This window comes from Lepidochelys olivacea (genome assembly GCF_965140295.1).
Source record: "Lepidochelys olivacea isolate rLepOli2 genome assembly, chromosome: 7".
NCBI lineage: Eukaryota > Metazoa > Chordata > Testudines > Cheloniidae > Lepidochelys > Lepidochelys olivacea.
The window spans coordinates 66268598-66277865 of record NC_140417.1 but is presented as its reverse complement, the minus strand read 5'-3'; the positions used below and the strand labels follow the sequence as shown (position 1 = coordinate 66277865).

General features: G+C 40.5%; 1 long non-coding RNA gene across 1 annotated transcript; it reads left to right on the top strand.

Moving 5' to 3' along the window:
- The first annotated feature begins 522 nt into the window (after positions 1-522).
- On the top strand, positions 523-8539 carry LOC311523122. Its single transcript, XR_014712272.1, has 3 exons — positions 523-603; positions 790-845; positions 7955-8539. It is a non-coding gene; the product is annotated as an uncharacterized lncRNA (long non-coding RNA).
- Positions 8540-9268: the final 729 nt, after the last annotated feature.

The following is a 9268-nucleotide window of genomic DNA, read 5'->3' as shown; positions in this document are numbered from 1 at the left end:
CACAGGTACGTAACATGTAGAGTAACAGGATAAAACAAAAAAAATATTGCCTTGAAAGCTTTAGTAAGTTCTCTTCCACCCAGCTACCTCCATCTCTGGGTTGGGAGAAGCAGACTGTCCTTCTGCAGCATGTTGTCTCTCTCTCTCTCTCTCTCATTCAATCTGTGTCCTTGCATCCCTGTCTGTGCTCATGGACTCTCCCAGCCTTTTCTTCGCTAGGCCAGCATCTTTAAGGTTTTAGGCTCAGGTCTGGGGAAAGTAAACTTGAAAGCCGAGATGAAGCCAGGCAGGGGGCATTCCCCAATAAATAGCTTCTTCATTGTTTCCCCAAGAACCCAGGGTATTCTCAGGGCTGTGCTTAACTTTGCCTGTTGTTTCCTTTTGATTCTTCTTAACAGCTTCCTTTGATTTAACTCTATGTAGCCACACAGGATAATATCACGCAGGTAAATTGAGGTGCATATGCTATTTATAAAGAATAATACAGGTATTTCCCGTATTTGCAGAGGTCTCCACCATCTCCATGACAGCAATGATTTGTTCGGGAACTGTTCCTGTTTGTAATCCAGTTGTGGAACAGAAGACATTGTGCATGACTTACAGGTACCACTACCGGAAGGAATTTGTCAAATTTATAAGTAACAACAGTGAAGGCCTGGCATGATTTACTTCATTTTTAATAATGATGCAAGAGTTCTTATGTGTCTTTGGGATGTAGCTAAACCATAAGAAAGACATACATGTTTTTAAATGACTACTATAACAATCAATTTTCATGGGTTCTTCAAGGTTGAGAACAAATTAACCAATCAACCTCCACTTCAATCAACTCTTCTGTGATTAAGGTGAGTAATTTACATGGCTGTATGAACACCACATACCAACTTACTGTGTTTTTGCTGACTCAGAAGATTTCTGTGTTTGCATAATAGATCTAATAAAGACTGAAAACTACAGCTGTGGAAAGCTTCCTGATATGACATATTTTGTGAAGGATGCTGTGATGATAACCATTCCACCCTCCTCATCTATACAACTCAAGTCTTCCCCTCCTCCCCTAGACATTCCCAATTACTGATTAATATATCCTAGAGTGCAGCTATTTAAAATAATAACAATAATAATAAAGTATTGGCAGCTCTATCGTATTTAACTGTAAAAATATGATTAATCAAGCTGTTCTATTCTTTGTTGTTGAATTTCTTCAACAGAGAAAGCTGTTCTGAATATCTTAAATGCCCCCATGAGAAAAGCACTTCTAAAAGCAATGAGCTCCTCAAAAACCAGTCCATCCCCAGTGACATAAATAGGTGAAACAGAAGAGCTGGAGATACAATAACAACTAAGTGATATTAAGAATATGTGCATCATCTTTTCTTAGTTACCGAAACCCACATGTAACCGCAATTGTAAAATGATACAAAATGTGAGAATCTCCATTGTAACTGGATCTTCCGAGCCAAATCAAGAGACACAATGGCTTGGATTCCCAGGAACAAAGACAGGTGCTAAATCTGGGGTGCTCAATAATAGATGAAATCCTATTAATACCTACAAGTACATTGGTCATCAGTAGAAGATGAAGATGCTCAGTACTCCAGGGGGACTTTCCAGTAATAATAATAGCTACCATCTTCTTTTCCAGTAAAAATAGCCATGTTGCAGTATTCAATCAAACCAAACCAAAAAATGATGAAGTCAAAATTCTTCACCTTTGTCTCTAACATTTTAAAATACGTATTTACATAACTAAAATATTTACATGTATATTACTCATATAGTGGGACATTTTCGAAGGTGAAAGATATTGTTGGTGATGCTTACAAAATTATAAATATTTGTAAAGCTGACTCTTTGTGAGATAGCAGGAGGAAATTTGATAACTGATCCCACATCTGCTGCAGTCCATGATTAAGCTCCCATTGATTTCAACAGAGTAGGAAAGCCTCTTGTACACATTGGAGCATATTCTGCTTTTAGTTACAGCTGTATACATCCAAAGTAAATCAACTGAAGCCAATGGAATTACTGAGGATGTGCAGGGGTATAACTTAGGACATAAGAGAAGGGTCTAGTGGGTAGAGAACTGGACTAGGACTCTCATGATCTGGATTCTTGTCCCAGCTGTTGGGCAAATCACTTCCTGCTCTCTGGCTCAGTTTCCCCATCTGTATAATGGGCATAATGATATTAATTGCCTTTGTCAGGTGCTTTGAGATCTATTGATGGAAAGCGCTTTATAAAAGCTAGGCAGTATAAATAGAGATGGTTGGGAATTTTTCAACAAAGCTCTTTTTTGGTCAGACATCACCAATTAATTGAAACTGAAAACCTTCAGTGGAAAGGGTTGGTTTTTGGCAAATTTCTCGTTTAAATTTTTTAAAAAAATGTTTCCAAATTGTACAACCAAAAATTAGTTCTTTTTATTCTAAATGACATTTCATTTTGAAATTTAAGCTAAGTATAGTAAACAATTTAAATTAAAAAGGTGGACATTTAAATGAAACATTTAGAAAATGTTTAAACAAAACATTCTGTTTGATGCAAACTGAAATATATTTGGAATTGTTAGTTTATGAAGATCTTTGAGATTTTGACTTTTTTTCCTGATTCTTATTTGATCTTAAACTCTTTTGAAGGGATTATCTTTTTTTTGTCCTCCCCCCACCCCTGCCTGTGTTTTTACAGTGCCTATCAGGATGGATCTTGGTCCATAACTATGAACAGGGATGGGGCTTGGGTGGTCAGGCCTAATGGTTATAGTCAAGAGCTTGGGATCAGAGCCAGGGTCAGAGCTGGGTTCAGAGGCAGGTGCCATGCCAAAGGTCAGAGCTAGAGCCAGCATCAGGGGTAGGGTGTAGGAACAGGGAAAGGCAGGAAAGCAGGAACTGGCAACAGATGAGCATCTGGAATAAGGAGGACAGGAACCAGTAATGGACTGGAATGCTAGAAAAGCCAGGAAGGAAGGGCTCAGGAGTCAGGCAAGTCGGAAGGACCCAGAGTAGCAGCCAGCCAAGGATTCTTCTAGTTGCAGACAACTTCCTGTGCCTCTTTCTGGCTTAAATATAGTTTCCTAGCCAATCAGTGGGGCTGGATGTCTCCCCAGATCAGGAGCTTTGTATCTGGAGCCCTTAGTGAGCTGAAGTTTTACTGGCCCCCTTCTCCAGTCATTCAGGCAGCTATGGTCTGAGCACTACCTGGGGACCTACTGGCCTGGTTTTGAGGCTCACCATCCCTCACATCATCCCTTCCCCTAGTGCAGTAGCTCTCAACCTTTCCAGACCACTGTACCCCTTTCAGGAGTCTGATTTGTCTTGCATACCCCAAATTTCACCTCACTTAAAAACTACTTGCTTACATAATCAGACATAAAAATCAAGTGTCACAGCACACTATTACTGACAAAAGGCTTTCTTTCTCATTTTATCATGTAATTATAAAATAAATCAATTGGAACATAAATATTGTACTTACATTTCAGTGTACAGTAAATGGAACAGTATAAACAAGTCATTGTCTGTATGAAATTTTAGTTTGTACTGACTTCACTAGTGCTTTTTATGTAGCCTGTTGTAAAATGAAGAAAATATCTAGATGAGTTGATGTACCCCCTGGAAGACCTCTGCGTATCCCCAGGGGTACTCATACCTCTGGTTGAGAATCACTGCCCTAGGGTACCCTCTGGGCAGCAGCAGGCCAGGTTTTCCAGGGTGGATCCACAAGATACCAAAGTCTAATCTGTCTGATTCTGGCATCAAGGATCTCATGGATGATATACTCATCATGGTTTTGAACAATGCTGGTTGAGAATTAGTTGAGAACAGTGAGGGAATGGGTCCTCAGTGTGGGGCTTCAGGAGTGATATATGGAAAACTGGTTGTATTCTGAGAGAATGGGGCAAGTTGAGTTCAAATGTTACTGGGTTAATATTCTGGCAAATTCTGTAGGGACCAAGGAACTGGTAGTACAATTTACTAGATGGCCTGTTCCTGTGTAGGTTTTTAGGCAAGAGCCATACCTTCTGGCCTACTGAAAGAGTAGGCCCTTCCTGCCATTGACCATCCACATATCGTTTTGTAGCTCTTCTTGGCATCCTCCAGGTGAACTCTGAAGTCATCTTGGGTTTGACATATGTATTGTATTCAGTCCGGGGCTGCTGGGTTGTGGGAAGTGGCAGGTAGCTCTGGGCAGAACCAAGAGTGGAAGCCATAGTTTGGAAAAAAAGAAAAGAAAAAGAAAAGGGGGGCTTTGCGCCATAGACACCTGATCTGCCTTATTGTACATAACTCTGCCTGAGGTAGCAGCCAAGACCAGTTGTTCTGGTGGAAGTTTACGTAGCGTTGAAGATACTGCTCCAGGATCTGGTTGGTTCCCTCTGCTTGCCTGTTTGTTTGAGAGTGGTAGGTGGAGGAGAGGTAGGAGCATATGCCCCAAATCCAGAGAGCATCTCTCCAGAAGTGGGAGATAAACTGTGCACTATGCTCAGAGATGATGCACTCTGGGAGGCCATGGAGATGGACACCCAGAGCTGGGCAGTTTCCTGAAAGGACGGTAGGCCAGTGCAGGGGATGGAATGGCCATCTTTACGAGGTGGTTCACCACTGTCAGAATGGTTGTGAACCCTTTGTACTTGGGTAGTTTTACTACAAAAATCTAAGATGGTGACTGTCCGGGGCCAGCTGAAGTCTCGATGGGGTGCAGTAATCCAAGGGGTTTAATTGAGCGATGTCTTGGAGCGGCTGCTTACACTGCAAGAAGCCACATAGGCCTGCACTGTGGCCCACATGTGTGGTCACCAGAAGACATGAGAGACGAGGCACTGAGTTTTTAAATAGCCCAAATGTCCTGCTGGAGGGAGGCGAGTGGAAGGGGAGTCAAGACATGTTTGTAGGGCTGTAGTCCTTGAAGGCCTGGGAGGAACAAACATATGCCTTTTTATGTAGGTTACCCCGTCTTGGACATCCTGGGGTTCCTTACTTATGGGTTCCTGCTTGACTGGAGGTATTCCATGGGCCAAGGCTTATTGCATGAAGGTGAGCAGATCTTGTGGGGCACAAATCTGACATCAGGAATCATAACATTCAAAAACCAGTAGGAGAACACTTCAATCTCTCTGGTCACTCAATAACAGACCTCAAAGTGGCAATTCTTCAACAAAAAAATTTCAAAAGCAGATTCCAACGTGAAGCTGCAGAACTGGAACTAATTTGCAAATTAGATACCATCAGGTTAGGCCTGAATAAAGACTGGGAGTGGTTGGGTCATTACAAAACCTAAACTTAATTTCACCAATACTAATTTCTCCCTACTGTTACTCACACGTTCTTGTCAACTGTCTGTAATGGGTCGCTTTCTTCCCACTTCAGAAGTTATTTCTCCTCCCTTGGTATCCTGCTGTTAATTGATTTATCTTGTTAGACTGACCTAACACTTGGTAAAGCAACCCACATCCTTTCATGTATTTATACCTGCTCCTGTATCTTTTACTTCATACATCTGATGAAGTGAGTTCTAGCCCACAAAAGCTTATGCCCAAATAAATGTGTTAGTCTCTAACGTGCCACAAGGACTCCTCGGTTTTTTTGCTGATAGAAGTTTGTGAACCTCAGGAAACATAGTTCACAAATGTTTTGCAGTGCCACCCACACAAGGACAGCCTTTACCTTGCATGGATCCATTTTCATACCAGCCGGAGATAGCCCTATGGAGGGCTGATCAAAAGCACATTTTTCTAGCTTCCCATAGAGGCCATGTAGGCTTAGCCTCTTCAAGACAGAACATATGTGCGTGGTGTGTTCAGCATTGTCAGAAACAATAGCAATGTCATCGAGGTATTGGTCTGGAATGTCCCAAAGTATGTCATTAATAGGGTTCCTAGGTGCTATGATAACATAAATGATAATAAAGGAATACAATTTCAAAATCTTAACATTTTTCCAATGATGGGAAAACTATATTACACCCAGCTCTAATTATAAGTAACTTTACTCACCTGACTAGTCCCACTAAAATCAATGGGAGCTGCTGGGTGCTCTGCACTTTTGAAAATCAAGCCAGTTACTTACAATCCTAACTGCAAATTTAGAAGCCTAACCTTAGGCTCCTAGCTTTGGAAATTTTGGACATAGTGTCTTTATTAGAGATTTTGTCATTTCAAAACGAGTATGCAGCAAAAACTTTAATACAATATAAATGTAGTAAGACTTGCCCAACAGAATAATGCACACCTGCCTGGACCAGTATTTTAGCACTTCCCCAGCAATGATGTAGGTTTTAAATTTTTCTTGCTTGTATGCCTATGTGTCCTTTAATATAACAAGTCCAGTTGTGTCCACTCAGAGTGGCAATACTCAGTTTTGTCATTGGTTTTATGAATAAGATGCTTGCATAGGGCCATATCCATATAATGATGCTTTTCTCAGCAGCTCTGATTATTATCACAGATAAAACTGCTATGCCCTTATTCAACAGAAAACTTAAGCACATTCTTAAATCCAACCTTTTCCAGCAAAGTACTTAATCATATGCTTAACTGCTATTGATGTCACATGTATGGTTAAGTGTTTTGCTGAAATGGGTCAGCAAGTTTCAGTAAAATGGACATACTAGATAGTCAAGGTGCCTGTTTCTCAGTGCTCTTTAATAAGCAGCCTGCAAATGAAAATAAAATCAACATATTTTGCAAAATAATGTTACATTTTACAGACAGATCCATCAAAGCAACTATTTGAATAACAGTCTTGTCTTCCTGCAGAGCTACAGGTCGAAAGGTTAATCTGGTTTACATGTAAATACATATGGATACAAGCGCAGATGATATCATAATATGTGGCATGCATTACCACTATGAAACCCATGCTGCTAGGAAACAACGCAAGCATGCACGCATGCCCAGACAGATCTTTAAATGTGGGGTTCTTAAAATCCACTTGGGACGAATATTACAGCATGAAAAATCAAAACACTGCACGAGCCTTTGCAAAACTGTCAATTGGAAAAACAAACAAACAAAAACCCATGTCCTTTTTAGAAAGAAAACGAAAGGAGGACCTTCCTCAAAATCACTTTCTCTATTTTTTGTAAATGTATTTGTTTAGATTTTCCAGAATTATTGCTGACAGATTTAATTAGACTGACATGCTTGTAACTGTACATGATTTTCATAAACATTGCATACTGCTGATTTAATAACTGTTTCCAACCTATGTGTGCAGCTCTAATAAAAAGAACTGTTTAGTAATTAACCATTACCCACCCATATATGCAAACACAGGTTACATACTGGCCGCAAATTAGCAGGACAAATTGTTTATGCTATAATAGAGAGATCTGGGATATTGTGAATATCAGATTACCTTAACACACTGCCTAGTATACTTTAGGAAATTAAATCAATCATCATCCAACAGAAAAATATTATTGTAGTTTCTTTGTATGATATGCTGCCTTCATTTACCATATGTTTTCCTATTTCATTGTTACATGGGACTTAACTTAAAATCAGTTTGAGAAAAAAACCATAAAAGTAGCAGAGAGATCTTATCTTGCTGTGTTGTCAGGGTCTTGAAAAAGATGATACTTGAAGGTTGTTTCTGTTTGATTTTAATGGAAAAGATCAAATCCCAGTTAGTGGTCGAATGGAGACAACAATGGGAGATATGGGTGGGGGAGAGCGAAAAGGTAACTGATGCACAAGGATAACTTCTCCAGCTATATGCTTTTCATTTAACCCTTCAGACACTGGCCACCTCTTAAGTGCACAGCACCCGGGAACTGTCTGTTTAAGGATCAGCAAGGTGGTCTGGTGGGAGTGGCTGTTGTGAGATCCAGGAGTTTTCAGCAGCAGGAAACTGGGGGAGGTTGGGACTCTTCCCTGAAGCCTTGCTTTACCATTGCCAGAAATACTCTCTAGCCTTCACCCTAGGTTGCTCATGAATCCTCTCTCTCTCTGCAGCTGATTCTCAACTGGATTGTTCTATCAGGAACCAGAATGCCGGAAATGGGAAGACCAGACTACAGCCAGCAAGGGCTGTTGGAGAACACTAGCCGTGGGAGAGCAAGGAAATCATTTTAAGGGGGATGGGCTGAGGCATTTTCAGGAGGGCTATGAGAACAGCAGGACCAAATCTTTCATCGGGAGATGGTAATGGTATTACCTGGAAAATGACTGGGGCAACCTTGGGGATTGAACCGGAAGAAAGGAAGTGCTACAAATCTGTGGGACAGATTACTCATCTGCAGAGTAATTGCTCTCAGGGTTAATCATTTAATACCCAATTTAAATCACATTTGAACCCATTGCCTGTTTGTTAGCACTATGGTCTCTAACAGTCTGTACCTTACTAGATTATTCTGACATCTGTCTGACCCAAGAAACCCGTTATGGGCTTTAGTGAACAATGCTGTACATTTTCAAACCAGCCCTGAGCTAAGGAGCACTATAGAAGCGTGAAACAATCTGTGCCTTTCAGCAGCCTCATCTCATTAATCTTCCAGCTCTACAGCCTTACTAAAGCGCACATACTTAGGACTGCTTGTTCATTACAGCTCTAATAACAGAGACGTACATTAAAGCAGCCTGTCCAGGTGCAGGAAAACCAGTCTCTTTTAAAATACATTTACAAACCAATAAATAAAAATGATCATAGTTTAGCTGCTTATTAAATTGTATTTGCTATTTTGAATTAAGCGCCGTCTTTGTATCCAGCCATTCACTTTATTCTCACTTACTGCCCACTTTTCTGTTCTTAGGAAAACAATGTATTCTTTACTCTGGGGAATAAAACTGTATGTAATTCTGAAGTTAAAACCAGCCCAGGTTCTCCGTAGATTAAACTATTAGCTAGGGCTTCAGAGAGCCTCCAGTCCAAGTTCTACCTTGGCCCCCATGCTGGCGTGATTTAAACCTAATGAGATAAACATATCTTCAAGTGAATCATTCTCAGGGGCCAATCCTACAGTATTTACTCATGCAGGTAACCCTCGAGGGCTGTTAATGAAAACTTTCCATCAAAACCGTTTTTCAGCGGAAATTGAATTTTCAACTAAATGACATTTTCTTGAAAGGTGTCTGATTTCCATGGAATATTTAGATGTGTAAAAACAGAACCCCAGAAAACTGATATATTACAGTTGAAAACCAAAATATTTCAATTCTGAATTGCGGCTATGGTGCCTCATGCCTATAATGTGAATGTATCATTCTCATCTCCCAGCTAGGCTCCCCAGCTGGACTATGTCGTGGTGTACTGCAGCTATGTGACTGCCA